The sequence below is a fragment of the Ambystoma mexicanum genome, chromosome 4p (genome assembly GCF_040938575.1).
Source record: "Ambystoma mexicanum isolate Mex_15411 chromosome 4p, UKY_AmexF1_1, whole genome shotgun sequence".
Classification (NCBI taxonomy): domain Eukaryota; kingdom Metazoa; phylum Chordata; class Amphibia; order Caudata; family Ambystomatidae; genus Ambystoma; species Ambystoma mexicanum.
The window spans coordinates 883413927-883430978 of NC_090927.1; positions in this window are offsets into that span (position 1 = coordinate 883413927).

Consider the following 17052-nt stretch of genomic DNA (forward strand, 5'->3'; position numbering starts at 1 on the left):
TAAAATAGATGATCTCTTTCGCCTAAAATGAATCTACTAAATCAACACAGGATAAACAAATTTGAATCTGCATCAATGAGAACACAAATATACAGACTTCATTAATTAAAACAACAAATATCACTTCAGATGTATTTCAAGGACAGAGAAAGTGGACATATCTTCCAATATTTATAGGGGAGCGTTGTGTAAATGTGCTCCATCAACCTGCAGAGCTTTGCCACTTAGCTGAACTTTGGAATATTGGAAACACTTGACATTAGGAAGAGAGTTTGATGTTAAATAAACGATGGAACATGGAAGTGAATGAGGTCTTGAATCATGTGGTTAAAGAACATTTGATTATTTTCAATAGAAGCTTGGCAGTCAACCGGTCGACATTCCCTCCAAAAGGTGCCCAGTGGCCTAACTTCTCAGTCCCTAGATGTTTCAGATGGCTAGGCCTCGAGCATCCTGAATGTTTTACGACAGATGTTTCCAAATGATCAGGACATAGGAATCCTTCCCAAAATGTTGCATATAAGCAAAGGGCACATAATGGAGAGAGTTTCTAGATGGTAATGGCCTTGAATACATGGTTGCACATGTGATTCGAGCCTCAGCTTGCTGTTGATAATCACACCGAGATGCCGTACAAATTCCACATGTTTAGGAGCAGCAACCAGGGAGGGGGTGGGTGCCAGAGCCATTGGAGCAGAGTATTAAAGCGTGTGTCTCAATGCAGAGAATGTGTCCGTGTTACCAGTGCATTGCTATCACACAAACTACCCAAATACTCAAAATGGTCAGGATCATAGAGGAGATCAAACCGAACTCGTGTATCAAATATGTACGTTTGACACTAGCCGAGGTGACCATCCAGAGACAGAAGGGACATACAAATATAGAAATGGAATTGGGAGAGCGACACACCCTCTGGATGCCCACTGGTCTGAGTTGCAGATGGAGAGCTGTGTAGAGCACAGAAAAAAGGTTGTTTCTTTTCAACTGATTGTGAAATTGTGCGTTGAGTTCTGCCTGAATCATTTTACCAGTGATGTGCAGTATTAACATAGGGCACATCAAAGTGGATCCCACTTCGGCTTTTTGTTTTAATAAAGGTATTTTTATTTCGTCAGTCTTCCATCAGTGCCAAGATGCAATTCAGTTTGTGGTGAGCCTTTTGTAAATGATCACACTCAGTCTCTCACTCCTTGTGTGGCCAAGCCGTGAAAATGAGTCACCCTGAGACCATTGACAACCTCTGTTAGATCTCTTCTGTCCCCACAAAGTAAAAGACATGCGATTCTGTTGGCCATGCTTTTCGTGGCAACCCACAGAGAGAACACAATTAAAGCACCCATTGTGTACTTATATATGTTGTTTGGACTTCCCGTGGTAACATTATCAGTGCCCTGGTGATGATTTGTGTCGCATTTGCTATTGCATATACCCGCGTTTTGTGGTTTTGTGCGCAGAGCTGCTTCAGAAGGACCACTGTAGAGCCCTTTGAAAAGTGCATCTTTAATTGACCCATCATTTTGCTTGTGGTGCAGCAATAAGGGTTTTCAGAGTCTTTGCCACATGTACTAAATTGCAGTGCTAATGTGTCGTGTGAATCTAATATGTATATATTTTTTATTACATTTATTAGGATGAAGTCTTTCATTTTGCCCAGAACTGAGGCACAAAGGTTACATTATGGAAGGCAGAAGCAGTCCCTGGGTAAGGTGGCTTTACAAGAAGCAATGGTAGAACTCATGAAGTAGGCCAGCTGGTAAATGTGGAATGGGAGGGAACCTAAACCAAAGGCAAAGATTGGTAAACCAATTATAAATAAGATGCAAAACATAAAGTAAAGAAAGTATGTGTTCATGACTCATGGAATGTCAAACGTATTGCCCCTGTATCACCCCTTACTTTGGGGCTCAATGCCCAGACCTGGCACTTCCCAGATTGCTCATCTGGGGCATGCAGCTTGAAAGCATTGGCGTAAGGTCTTCGTTGGATAACTCGCCAAAGCCTTGATGATTAGCCCAGCTCTGGAGCCCTTTGGCCACCATTACTGCACGTCGGCTTGACTTGATGGAATTTCCTTGAAGGCATAGTATCTGCGCACGTTGGCTCTTGAAGTGCAGTAAGAAGAGGTACGCATGGAGGATGTAGCAATAATAGGACATGCGCCACGCTCTAAGCAGAAGCTGCAACAAGTCTGAAACATGCTGCAAAGTCTTGCACGGCTGCTCAGCATATTTCACCTGACCGGGCATCAACTAAACTGTAAATATCACATCAGCAATTAGTCCTGTCATCTACTCGGGAATGCATGACGTATGAAATGGGACGTCTCAGTGAACAATACACCAAACCATAGACAATATACAGATGGAATCCCTGCACTGTTAAAGAACCTTAGCACTGGTGTATGTGCAATAAGCTCTGGGGCAAATATTGCCCTAGTGCAAAAATAAGGTTCGTTCAATTTTTTTCAATGTTACAACGTTTTTGTAATACCGCCCTAGATATGTTGCTATTCAAGAAGACTAATGGTGACCCAGCCGTCTATCTGTTGTTACAATATAGTGGCTGAAGTGAGTTTCAGACCGCATTAGGATTTAAGGCATCTGAAAAAAGAACACTATTCAGGAGGGACTGAGTTCATGCAACAGTTAATGCGCACTCATTTTTTCACTCTCATCCAATCAAGGAGTTGAGTTGCTCGGGAGACTCAGATCAACACAGCTATTGTGCACCCCTCAATGTGATTTCCATAAGCCATAAACCAAATTGCCCCTTTCGTCAACCCATGCAATTCTGGGTCAGTGGGCCAGTTGAAAAGCAGAGAAAGATGCAGGGCTTACTCTCTGATATGCAAGACTCAGTACTCCCTACTAAATTAAACACACTATGGGCCGGATTCAAGGAAATTGTTTCCGAAATGGAATAAAGAGAAGAGCGCCTCAGGGGGTTTTAAAAGGGGGGCAGGGAAGTTTCGGGAGCAAGCGACAGTTGGGACGAGCATTTGCCCATGGGCTGCTCCCGAGCCTTCCCTGTGTGGGGCCTGGTTAGTGGTGGCGGTTGAAGTAGAGCTTAGGGCACTAGGTTTGAGTAGCTGGTTTTTGGGGGTGGGCAGTTTGAAAAAAAAAATAATATATATATTACATGGCGCATGGTAGTGTGTACCCACAACATACAGTCATTTTCCAAAGTTTGGTGAGGTTTGGTTAAGGGGGGGCAAAGTTATATGGGGGGGTCCCAAAATTTCTTTTTTTCCCATAGACGTAATGGGAAAAACTTTCTGTCACGCCTAGAGCCCAAACAGCTGGATGGATTGTCACCAAATTTGTGGCAGGAGCGGCGGCTTGGTCCCAAAAGCGTGCTTTTGTTAATTTGGTGTAAATCGGTCCAGTAGTTTCTTTTTAAACAAATAAAACGTAAGGCAAAAAAATTAGTGATATCTATGTCGGCTCCGTGGACACACTTCCCTGTTCACTCCACGGACAGGACACTTATTGGATATTCGGCTTGCGTCATGTCTGCGGACATGTGACGTGTTGTCTGATTGGCTGGGATGAGGCGTGATGTGCGTCAAATTGTTTTGATGTGCCTGCCATATTGGATACGCGGACATGCACTGGAAGTGAGCATAAATCCAATTTTGGGGAGTGTGTTGGTCTGTATGAGTGCTTGGAGAGGGTGGGGGAGTAAGAGATGGGTCGAATGGTGCATTTGTTTGGGTGGGAGAAGGCTGTGATGTGTTCACGATGTCCGCGGTCACCGTTGTTGTCCGCGGACATGCTAACACTCAGACATACTAACACTGAGTGCACTACTGGCTATTTTACTTAAGCATGATGTTGGTTTTGGGTCATTAGAAGAGCATTGCGTGAAGAGGGTATGTATTGAAGAGTTTGTACTTTGGTTGTAATTATTTTTTAGAATGTTAATTGAAGTGGATAGTTTTGAGGTGGATGTATTATGTGTTTGGGTTGTGGTCATTTGGTAGGTATTTGTTTCTATGGGTGTGTTGTGCTGCAGTGGTTGGGACCCTGGCCACAACCATTGCAGAATAACTCTACAATGCTAGCAAACATTTTGATTGTGGTATGTGGGCTGTGTAGGGGATATGTTTTCAAAAATGTGAGTGCTGATTTCTGTGGTGCTTGGAGATGGGAGAGTCTGAAATAAAGTAAGGGTTGCAAGGAAGGACCGGGTGCTTGTGTTGCAGACTGAAAGGAAGGGGGGAGATGTTGTATGGCTTGCTTTACAACACTGTACATAGTTGTAGATGATGTGATAGATATGACTGCACCTGTTCATAGTGGAATGCTGTTGTGAAATCTAGAATGGAAAGGGCAAGCAGCTGGAATGAGAGAGCTGTGTCTAGATTGGAAGAAGAGTTGTAGAGGCAGTGGTGTTTTTTCAGCTGGGAGCCTTTGAAATGATATTGGCTATCTGTCTGCATAAATAAAGATGCATGTACTCATCCTGGCTGTGTGTAATTTTATAACACACTAGAAAGCCTTTTTCCATAATGATACTGTTATTTCTCCCATCTTTTAACATGAAACTACACTTTGTTAGATAGCTTTGTATGTTGTGTCTGATTACTAATATAGTCATTTGTAAAGGAAGTTGAAATGATAGAATGTATGTGAAATATGCAGAATGTATAGAAAGGACATTTTATGTACATCTTATGCACTGTAAGGCAATAAATGCTATCATGGTTGTAATGTGGTTAAATATGTGGCAGTGGTTACAGAAATGATAGAATGAATGAAGAAAATAACAGTTTGCACATTGCAGTTAATAATATGGGTAAATAGAAATTTGGAGAGCAGACAACTTTGCAAGTGACACTTGATCATAGCAGATGGGAGAAATGACAGTAAGCTTGTTTTATAGGTTGCACCGGGTAAGTGGCAGTTACTATGTTTATATGCATTTATAGAAGAGATGTACATGTACCATACATGCCAATCCTCTCGATTTCGGCAGCAGACTCCTGATTTTTCAGTGAAAAATATTGTTATTTTTTTCACGTTCTCCTGCCGAAAATACATCTTTGCCCAATGCATTCTTATGACACAAGTGTTGTCTCCCGATTTTTCGGCGGAAATGTCCCTTTCAGGTGGGTTGGAATGTTGCCATGTATGATGTACTGTGCAAAAGACATTCATACCTGTACTTTGTGTTCATGCATGTGGATGTGCATGAATCTGCAAGTAGAAATGTTGGAGAGTTTACTAGTAGTTGCTGTAGGTGCTTTGCAGTTACAGCGCAATTGTACTCAGAGTGATCAACAGTACATCTAAAGTGCTGAATTGTGATGATGGAGTTAGATGTAGAGGTTTTGCATGTGATTGGTGGATGGTTGTGTGACTGCTTAACAGTAGCCAATGAGGGAATGGTGCCGAGAGTGAAGTGGAAAGGGTAGAAGAGCTACCCCAGTGTTACTTACGCGCTCCGCGGACAGCGCGGCTGTTCGCAGACAGGACATGCACATCTGGGACTTCCGAGCACGAAATGGAAGTGTATTTTGAGGATTAGCCAATCAGGTGTTGAGGTTCTGTTTCATATTGAGATAGGCTGTGTGTAGTGAAGATGGCAAAGGTGGAGAAAGTCAGGGTGGTGGTGCATGGAGATATGTTTGTGAATGGTTTGGAGAAGTATGCAAAATGTAGGAATGTGGGAAACAATTTTGATGTAAAAGGAGTGGAGGTGGTGTGGAGCACTGTGCCTGGTTTCAGTTTGTAGGCAATGGTAGAGGTTTGCCACAATATGGATAGGGTTAACAGTCCACATGTGCTTGTCCTGCACTCTGATGCTTTGCATTTGGGCTATGTCAGTGCACCTACTTTGTTAAACGATCTAGACACCTTGGTTCCGGCGGTAATGACACTACTTCCAAATGCTAAGGTAATTTTTTCCAGTTTGGTACCTAGGGCAATATGGGACAATAGTTCTGTTTTTTGTCCTCAGCAAAATATTGGTAGGTGTTTAATCAACCGAGGCATGTTTGTTTTTATGCTTAGAGCTAGCATGTTCTTTTGCAACAATGTCAACATTGACTCTTGTAATGTTGATTACTTTAAAGAAGATGGCATGTCTTTATCTTTTATGGGACATAAGGGTTACTTTGGAGAAGCTAATGTGAAGATTTTTGGAGGAAAATTAGAAAAAAAAATACAAAATAAAAGGTGTTTCTGAAGCATCTGCAAAAAAACCAAACATAAGGTTAATTTTAGAGCAAACCCCAAAGGGGAAATGGGGCACACGATTTACATTTTAATTCCCCATGCTCAGATTTTACGATTTGTCCGCGAACACAATGGTTGCCCGCGGACAGCACGTATTACATACGGTATTTTTGCAGTTGAGAGGGATGCAAAAGAGACGTAGCACAGCACGGGATTGGTCATTAGGGTTTATTGGGTGTGATGTGTGAGCAGAGAGTTTGATAGAAAGTCTTTTTCCTGAGAGGAGAGGAGATAGCTATGGCTGTGTGTTTCAGAAAGCATATTGTCTGGATTTTGGGAGATTCATGGATAAATTGGTGGGAGGTGCATGCAGATCGCTGCGGAGTGACTGTACATCTTGGATTCCCTCATGTGGAAGTGCACTGGCATGTAGTGCGTGGAATGAAGTGGCTGGATTTGGTACCTCTTTGTGCTACTTTGGTGACACAGTGTCATCCAAACATTATTATTATTCATTGTGGAGGGAACAGTTTAGGACATGTTTCTGGAATCTCTTTGCAATTCGCAATGAAAGAAGGACTTGGGAAAGTCATAGACATGTATCCAAACTCTAGAATACGTTTTTCCCGTATTGTGCAGAGACAAATGTGGCCGCGTTCTTCTTCATTTGGTCCACAAATGGAGAAAGCAAGGCGCAATGTCAACGAGGCTGTCTGTGCCTTTTTGAGAGATGTCGGTATGTCCTCTTTTCACAATGAAAACATTGTGTTTCGTAGTACACACATTTTTCACAGAGGTGGAGTACATCTTACTTATGCCGGCAATCAGATTTTTCTGCAAAATATACAAAATGCATTGCAACCTTTTTTGGAATTACAGCAATCCATTTTGCAGTAGGTGTTGACCATTTGAAGTTTTCGAAACACAAAAAAACCCACAAAAAGTCTATTTTCAAAGCCACAACTACCTCCCAGTGAAAAGTGCAATGGTTGCGACAGGCAGCACCGCAAATAATTCAGAGGTCGGCGGACATCTGCACTGTCCCCAAACATTTCAAATACCAACAAAGGGCTCAAAATTTCCAAAAAGTATGCAGATCACCAGGGACATAATGTGGGACATGTGCAAGGGTGGACTTTCCCAGGAAAATACCTTGGATTGCTGAGAAAAACACTTTTTAGGTGTCCAGGGGCCCGGATAGTGTTCATTACGCTTAGCGCGCGTGCGGTCACATGATGACGTCGAGGACACGTTGGCGAATGGGACGGCTGTCCGTAGGACACCAAATGCACAGTGTCGGATCGACGCATGCGTGCAGGTTTTCTACGGTCAGTGTTTCAGTCCCCAAACTAATTAAAAGTGTAACACACATGCAGTGGACAGTTGCGGACAGGCACAATGTTCTTAGGGACATGGGTGTGCTACGCATGTGTGCACAGGTGTTCTACGGACAGTGTTCAGGTCCCCGAACAAAACAAATGTGTGTCAGAACTTTGCAGACAAGCGGACGGGCTATGTGTTCTACAGACATATTAATTCTGGTTACGGACAATGCAAATAGGGGAAATGTTCTTAGGACACTTTGTTTTGCATAGCTACGAACATGCAGACGTCTTTAGTGTTCTGCGGACACTCCCATTTTGACTATGGCCAATCCAAACAGGTATAGTGTTCTTAGGACACCCCCATTTTGGTTAATTGAGGACATCCTAGACAGCAGTGCTGTCCGCGGACACATAAACTGCCTTTAAAAAAAAAATAAGACACAGAGGAATATGCTAACAACACACTTAATATTTTATTATTGTATAATGGTATAAAAATTACAAAAGAGAGGGGGAAGCAGAAACTGAAACAAACACAGTGGAATTACGGGTTTGGACATGATGGATGAGAGGGGAGGAAGGGATTACAGTCTCATCATAATGTTTTTCTTGCTGGGGAGGTTTTGGGGATAGTTGGCTGGGACATGGAGAGGGGGAACAGGTACATGTGGGACAGTGATATTTAATTTTGTCTTTTATATGGTCCTTCATAAAGTTTTTTATAAGAATGACATTTTTCATTACCATCTATTTTTAGCTCCATTCGCTGCAGAGGATTTTCTAACATCTCTCTTGGTATATTATTTTTAATGTCTGGATGGTCTGTTAGAAAAAAAAATATGTTAAGTACACATGAAGTAATGGTTATTAATTGGCTTATATAGAGAAGTGTAGTGTCTACCATTAGTATCACTGTCTTCACTCATTTCATCCCGAGGAAAATTTTCTTCCAGCTATTCCAAAGTACTGGACATTTCTGTGTAAAAAAAATAATATTAATTTTAGTGTACCTAATACAGAAAGTTTATAAATATATACAATAAATATAGTGTACTCACTAGTTTCTTGCTAAGTTTTGCTGTTACTGCTGCGTTGATTTTTGCTGTGCAATTTCTGTGAGGTAATTCTGTTGGAGGCATATTTATTGTGTTTTGGTCTGTTAGTATCTTACATACACAGTTTCACTTATTTATTATTGAATGTCATTTATTCATGTGCTGCTTTTTGAACATGTTTAGTGGTTTTTTGAGATGATATAACATGTAAGATACCCCCTGAGTTTTTGGATAGTGTTGATGTTGTCCGAGTCCGTCTGCGAACAGGCGCATGGTCTGCGGATATCAGACGCACTAGCACAGGTGGGGGGTTCAGTATGTTCTATGTTATATGTATATAAACTAAGGGCATCCTAATAAACATTTATCAAATTTACATTATCTATATATGTAGATTCAGTGAAAAAACTTTGTTACAGGAACGTTATGGTTAAGTTGCACTACTAAAAACCTATGAAATTCAATGAAAAAACTTTGTTAAAGGAACGTTATGGTTAAGTTGTGCTGCTAAAAACCTATGAAATTCAGTAAATAAAATGTTGTTAAAAGGACATTATGGTTACAAGTAAAATCGAAAACCCCCTGAAATTTGCCAGTTATGGTAAACTAAGCGACCATAACTCGCGCCACCACCGTGCACTGCTAAGACTAACACCCAGGACATCAAAGATGACATCACAAATATCATTGATGACATCACTGATTATATCACATGTCTAGCCCCTTCTTTTTTGTTCACTGCCATATCTAGGCCAGGTGGTTTTATTTACTGACAGTCAGAAACTTAACATTCAAAAGGTATTACATTTATAGATGTTGCTATTCTCACGTGTTCTTACACTACTTTCCTTAGAATTTAATTGCATCTTATGATATACATATATAGGGGAAGAAGCAGGCCTGAAACACAGCAATCATGTTTGTGCGTGAATACAATCATGTAGGTTATACACAGTTGCTAATGATACTGCCTCTTGTTTTCTTACTTTACTCTCCATATATAAGCCCCATATTTGTATGCATTGTAGTCTATTTATGTTTTGTGTGTATTATTTGAAATATGTACTAAGTGATGCATTATTAGCTACTTAGTACATGTTTCACAGTTCGGAAAAGTCTGATACAGAAGCATTCACTGTTTCATTACATACATTTGGAAAAATACAAATATTGCACCTCTATGGTGTATGCTGCAGCCAATACTTACATTTCTGTATGAGTAGGTTCCTGTATTAGAAAGAACACTGCAATGGAATGTTTTTTAGAACACTACATTGCATAATGATGTATGTAGTTTATTACGCATCGCCCGATAATCCCTGATACTTTTTTGCCAACATTACATTCAAAACCCCTTGTATGAAAAGTAAATGCACACGTGATGTCATCAGTGATGTCATCAATGATATTTGTGATGTCATCTTTGATGTCCTGGGTGTTAGTCTTAGTAGTGCACGGTGGTGGCGCAAGTTATGGTTGCTTAGCTTACGATAACTGGCGAATATCAGGGGGTTTTCGATTTTACTTGTAACCATAACGTCATTTTAACATTTTTTACTGATTTTAATATGATTTTAGTAGCGCAACTTAACCATAACGTCCCTTTAACAAAGTTTTTTCATTGAATATATATATATATATATATTACATGGCCTGCAGTAGCGGCCATGTAGTTATGGTTAAGTTGCTAAACCCATAGGAAGAGCACTTTTTGGGCGTTTTATAACTTCACTCCCCCTGGACGAATCCTCACCAAGCTTTGCAAAAAAAAGTATATGGCTCACTCTGAATTTTTTTTTCAAAGTTTGGTGAATTTTGGTCAAGGGGGGCCAAAGTTATGGGAGATCCAAAAATGTATTTTTTTCCCATAGACATAATGGTTAAAAACTTTGCTCACGCCTACAGCCCAAACCGCTGGATGGATTTTCCCCAAATTTGCGGCAGGAGCGGTGGCTTGGTGCCGAAACCGTGCTTTGTTAATTTGGTGTAAATCCGTCCAGTCATTTTGGTCAAGGGGGGCCAAAGTTATGGGAGATCCAAAAATGTATTTTTTTCCCATAGACATAATGGTTAAAAACTTTGCTCACGCCTACAGCCCAAACCGCTGGATGGATTTTCCCCAAATTTGCGGCAGGAGCGGTGGCTTGGTGCCGAAACCGTGCTTTGTTAATTTGGTGTAAATCCGTCCAGTCATTTTTTAAAACAACTAAAAAGTAGGTCCCAAAAAATTCGTAATATATATGTCCTCTCCGCGGACACACTTCCCTGGTCGGTCCGTGCACAGGACTCTGACTCTGATTGGCTTAGATGGCAATGTGGTGTACGTGGACATCGGATGTGTCCAATGATTGGATGGTGAAAAGTGCATCAGATTTTTGGAAACACCCGCCATCTTGGATTCGCAGACAGCGCCCGTGTCCGTGGACATCGCAGTAAAAACAAATTAAAAACACAACATTGCACTTGTCAAATTTATCAAATAATCTCTGGGGACGAGAGGGGTGATGAGGATGGGATGGGATATGGCTGCAAGAAGCAAAAAAAACGGTTCAGATGTTTGGGGGCAGTTTTTGGATGGCATATAACTTTGGCACCACTCAATGTAACTGCAATTATATTCCTGACCTGATTCTGAATGAGTTTGAAAAGTTTGGTGGGATTCTGTTAAGAGGGGGCAAAATTAGAGGGGGGTCTCAAAATAATGTAAAGGCTTGTAAATTAGGTGCCATTTGACAAATCTACTCTTAATTTGGCACACAGATAATAGATCTAGATATAAATGTTTTTTCGAAGTTTGGTGGGATTCTGTCAAGAGGAGGCAAAATTAGACGAATGGTGCCATTTGACAAATCTACAAGATTTGCACAGGATTATGGCTCTAGATATAAATGTTTTCGTAAAGTCTGAATGGATTTTGTCAAGTGGGGGCTAGGTTATATGACGATTGTATGTGCATACATTTGACACTTTTGAAAAATAAAACATGGGTGGATTTCCTGAAACTTGTTTAAGGAGCATTGGCAAGGACCTGAAAGCATGGTTTTGCAAATGTCCCTGTATTTTATTTTTTGACAAGTGTCATAATGTAGGTACAAAAAATAATGATATATCTTTGGAGATGGAGATGTAGCTGTGTCCATGGGCAGTGGCCAGATTGTCCGGGTCATGGAATAAGGTCATGATCCAGACAATCTGGCTACTGGCCATGACAACGAGGGACAACACATGGGGTTAAAGTGGCCATGTCCACCTAGGACTGGCTTTGTTTGTTTGTTTGTTTGTTTATTTTATTTAGTATAGCGTTCCAGACCCAGGGGTAAATGGGCGCTTAGGACAAGTTACAAAGTTACAGTATACAAGCGGTTATACAAATGTGGCGGGAATATGCCATATATAGTATGTACAGGCAGGTAGTAAGAAGCATTTCAGAGTATGTACAATATATACAATAAGAACTAAGCTTAATCTAACTAAGGGTTACCTTCTCCAGTAGCCAGCTGATGACTAGTTTTCTAAACAATTGGAGGGATTTGACCAGTTTAATATTCAGTGGCAGCGTGTTCCAAAGTTGAGGGGCGAGGACCGTGAAACTCGAGCCTCCCGCTCTTTTGGCGGTGAATCTGGGCACAATGAGGCTGAGGGTATTGGATGATCTGGTGACTCTTGTGTTGGGTTTAAGAGTGAGTTTGTTAGTCAGGTATTGGGGGGCTAGGTGGTTTAAGGCTTTGTAAGTGAGGCACAGGGTTTTTAGGTCAATTTTTTGCTGAATGGATAACCATTTGCAAGAAATTCTTGTGTGGGAAATGTGCTCCCTCTTGGGAATATTTAGTGCTGCTCTCAGCGCATTATTTTGGAGGATCTGAAGTTTCTTGATTATGGCTTGGTTGGCACCAAGGTAGAGGCTATTACAGTAGTCAAGCTTTGATTGTATAAGGGCTCTCGCCAGAATGAGGCAACTGTTTGTAGATAGAAACGGTCTACAGGCCCTGATTAGTTTACCCGTGTAGGCGGTGGCTGAGGCAGTCATGTTAACTTGTTTGGCAAGGTTGGTATTGGCGTCCAAGTAGAAGCCTAACGTTTTCACGTTTTTCACAACTGGAATGATGTTGCCATCTATGGTGAAGTTTGAGTAATCGGGGCTGAGTTTCTGTAGATTATTAGTGGACCCGACTAGGAGGAGCTCGGTCTTCTCATCATTCAGACAGAGGCCGTGTGTGGCCATCCATGCCTGAATGATGGCAAAGATTTCGTTAATCCTGGAAGCGTCAGTGTTATAGTTGCCAGAGATGGTGAGGAGTATCTGGGTGTCATCTGCGTAGTTGGTGTAGGTGACACCCAGATGGTCCAGTTTATCAAAGAGGGGTTTCGTACAGATGTTATAGAGGGTAGGGGAGACGCAGGAGCCTTGTGGGACACCACAGGTAATGGGGATGGGGTCAGCTGCAGCCATAGATGAAAAACCCTCATAGTTCTGTTGGCTAGGAAGGATTGAATCCACATGACAGCAGGGGGGGAGAAGTGGGCAGCAGAATAGAGGTGGTTGCAAAGTATTTCGTGGTCAACCAGGTCGAAGGCTGCTGAAAGGTCTAAGAGGAGTAGGATAGCTGTGGTAAAGTTAAAGGGAAGAAAAATGTGTTTGTGGTAATAAGGTCATAGGGTTCTCTTTTCGCATTCTACAGTCTTCAATGGAAAGCGAAGAGGGGCCCTGTATAGAACTCCGCCTTCCCTTTCCATGGTGGCCATCTTGGAAAAGGATTTTCCTTCCTACACTGGGGCACTGCAGGCATCCCGGTGTAGGAAGAAAAATCTTTTTTTTAGCACCCTGGGTTCCCGCTTTGGGAATTTAGGGTGCTAATGGCCTTCATCCCCCATTACAGGTGCTGGAATTGGGGGATAATGATCCAGAGACCTCGTTATCCACACTTGCTTCGCTTGGGCTGATAACTTGGGCTGCCGGGCCGGTATCCCCTGTTCCAGTCCCTAGAATGGAGGATGAACACCACAATATTCCGATTAGCATAACACAAAATGCAAATGGAAATGTTGGAAAATCTTATTGAGTCTATGTACTTTACTGAGAAATATAAAGCAGATGGAGTCTATAAGTATTTGTTTTAGTTCTATTTTTTAACTGTGAAAGGTGGTTCCTAAAGGAACATTTCTTTTGTTGTTTTCGGATGTATTTTTTTTGGGCAGGAGTGCTAAGAACGAAAGGTGGGGAGGAAACGAGGGAAGAGGCACCAAACACCAATATGGAGGGGTAGGTGGATAGGGGAAAATGTTGCGCGTGTCGCCCGCCGCATTCCCTGCTGTTTTTAGGGGTTATCTTGTGTTGATGGCTGTGTCGGCAGGCCCAGGCGCCCATGGCGAGGTGGGGTGCCATGTGGGGGCTGGCAGGGGGGTTTGTTGGGGGCACAGGGACGTGGGGGATAATGTGAAGTCCTGAGGTTTTCCTCAGCTCTGTGTCCCGCTGAGCGTGGTGCCCGTGTATAGCATACAGGGGGCAGTGTGGCTGCCTTAAAGGGCCAGCACCAGTTCATTACGCTGCGTAGGCCTTCCTGTCGAGCCATCAGGTGGGCATTGTCCTCGTGGGGGCAGTGTGCGGGTTGCCTGATTAAGGTTCGCAAAGCGGAGGATAGCTGTTTTCCTTTCTGGCAAGCAAAATGGCAGCAGGAATAAAAAAATAAAAACAGAGTTTCCATATTCAGCATTTGTTTTATAGTGCTGAGAGAAATGCATTTTGCCGTCCAGCAGGCTAATTAGGACAGTTATTATTAATCAGAGGTTGGGGGAATTGACGGGTTGCTCTAAAGGCAGGTTTTGCTTCCTGCATTTAAGTCAGTAGGCCCGGCAGTGAGTTGTATATTTTGTGTTTCTGGTGGAGGCCGGCCCACACTTGCACCTTGGGAGACAGAAGTATTATAGGCCATAATTTGGCAGCGTTTTCCAACACAACTGCGTTGTTTCTGCCTGAATCTGCTTTACCATTTGGGGCTCTCGGGAGCCCGAGAGCCCCAAATGGTAAAGCAGATTCAGGCAGAAACAACGCGGCATTGCGGAAAACAACCGCATTGTTTCTGCCTGAATCTGCTTTTCCATTTGGGACTCTCGGGCTCCCCACGGGGAGCCCGAGAGCCCCAAATGGAAAAGCAGATTCAGGCAGAAACAACGCGGCATTGCGGAAAACAACCGCGTGGTTTCTACCTGAATCTGCTTTCCCATTTGGGGCTCTCGGGCTCCCCACGGGGAGCCCGAGAGCCCCAAATGGGAAAGCAGATTTAGGCAGACAACGCAGCATTTAGCATTTTCCATTTGGGTCTCCCACGGGGAGCCCGAGAGCCCCAAATGGGAAATCAGCTGCAGGTAGAAACACTACGCGGCATGTAAACATAACCGCATGTGTTTCTGCCTGCTGTGGCTTTCACTTTGGGTCTCCGGTGCTCCGCACCGGAGACCCAAAGTGATAGCCACAGCAGGCAGAAACACACATGGTTGTGTTGGAAAACACTGCGGTTTTTCTTTCCAAGTTTCTCAGGCTCCTCCGAGCCGGAGGAGCCTGAGAAACTTGGAAAGAAAAACCGCAGCGTTTTCCAACACAATAACGTTGTATTTATGTTTGCGGTCGCTTCAAAAGTGACCGCAAACATAAATACAACGTTTTTAAAGCTGTGGTTTTATTTCTAAGTTTTCCGGGCTCCTCCAGCCCGGAAAACTTAGAAAAAAAAACGCAGCTAGTGCTTATTTTTTGTAAAAAAATAAATAGCACTTACCGAGATTCAGCTGCAGCTTTCCTGCTCTGGTCTCCGGTCCCCGTCCTCCGCCTACAGCACTAATGAAGGGAAAGCCACCCAGCGGTAGCCTTTGTTTACTACAGCTGGCTGGCTTTTCCTTCATTAGTGCCGCAAAAGCAAAATCCAGCACAGGAGGGCCTCCATTTCACAAAATAAAGATACATATGGATCAATATGTGCTGCTTCATCCGGATTGGTTGCCCAGTTGGCGGGAGGGTGAACATCACGTGATCTGGCTGCCAGCAGCCAGGAGGGGTGAGGGTGAGGTCGCGGTGAGGTAGGGCGGACACTTACTAAGCTAGCATGAAAAACTACCATTAGACATATAACAAAAAGTGGTCTTTAGTATATGCTTTAGTAAATCCTTTTGAACCTATAAATTGCATGCATAATATCAGAGCATCATTCATGAGGACTTATATTGAGTACCAGGCTCAGGGGTCTTGGTCAGTGTGATAACATTGATCATAGGGTGGGTCTGTGCGCATCAAAGCAACTATGGGGCACGCTGACATTTGTTAGTTCTAAGGTGCAATATACTGTGACAGAGGTCTGATTTTAGTAGGGGGCGCACTGGGGTGGGCTTCACGGCAGGGTCACACTTCTGGTACATCAAGAGAATACCTTAGGAGGGCACAGGGTTACAGTGGCAGTAATTTTCCAACAGCAGGGGTAAAAGGGCACTGGCAGGTTTGTGGAGAAGGATGAGCATGGTTCAGGCCGGTTCACACACAGGACAGTGATCTCAGAGGAAGAGTGGGATGATACAGTGTAGTGTTTGTTTCGATTTATCATTGGCGCATCTGTGAGAAATGGACTGTGAAGCTTTCAGGCAGAGTGAGAAAAGTTGGGGGCCAGGAGCACGGTGTGCGTGGCGCTGCAGAGGGGAGAGAAGCCTTTTCATATTATCACAGTGAGGCCTAGTCCAAAGATGGAGTCGAGGGCACACAAAATGGAAGCCAAGTGTCCCCCACAACAGCCCCGCTTAAGACATGGGCAATGGAGGCATCCCCCGTTATTGTGTGAGCAAGTGTTCCACATCGTGCTGAATGTGTGAGGGGGGCCTAAATGACCCCTTGCTCCCACACACCCTCCAGACTGGACACCCACTACAGGCAGCCCCTTCCAGACAGGACACCCCCCACAGGCAGCCCCCTCCAGACTCAACACCGGGTGTCGACGACCTCGACTTTCTCCGGCAGGCCAAAGCAGTTGATGGTGATGGCAAGGGAGACCTTTGTTCAAAATGTTCTTAGGCAACAGCTGGAGCGTTGCGGCTCCGGTCGTCAAGCAAATTGTCGTCAAGCTGTCCCCGCTTCTGGGCAACACGACTCGACGGGCTTCCAGCTGTCATGGAAATCCTCTGAACCCCGGTCGACAACAATGGACTTCGATGGTATTGATGTCCTGGTGCTTTACTTCAAAATTTATCAGCGGACCCCATCTCTGGTCGACAGAATTTCAGAACTGGCTTTCAGGGTACCTCAATGAAGATCAGCTTCTGCACGATGTTCCCTCATAGCTCATGGAGAGGTCTCCTAGCCACGTCCTCTCTTGGATCAGTCCTCAACAGACTGAACAGCTTTTAGATTGTGTTGTCGGAAATCAGCAGCAAACCTTCTTCCAGCTGGGTTTCAAGGATAAGCAGCTTCAAGTTTCATCTTCAGCTTCTGAACAAATTGTTGTTAGAGGTCCCCCG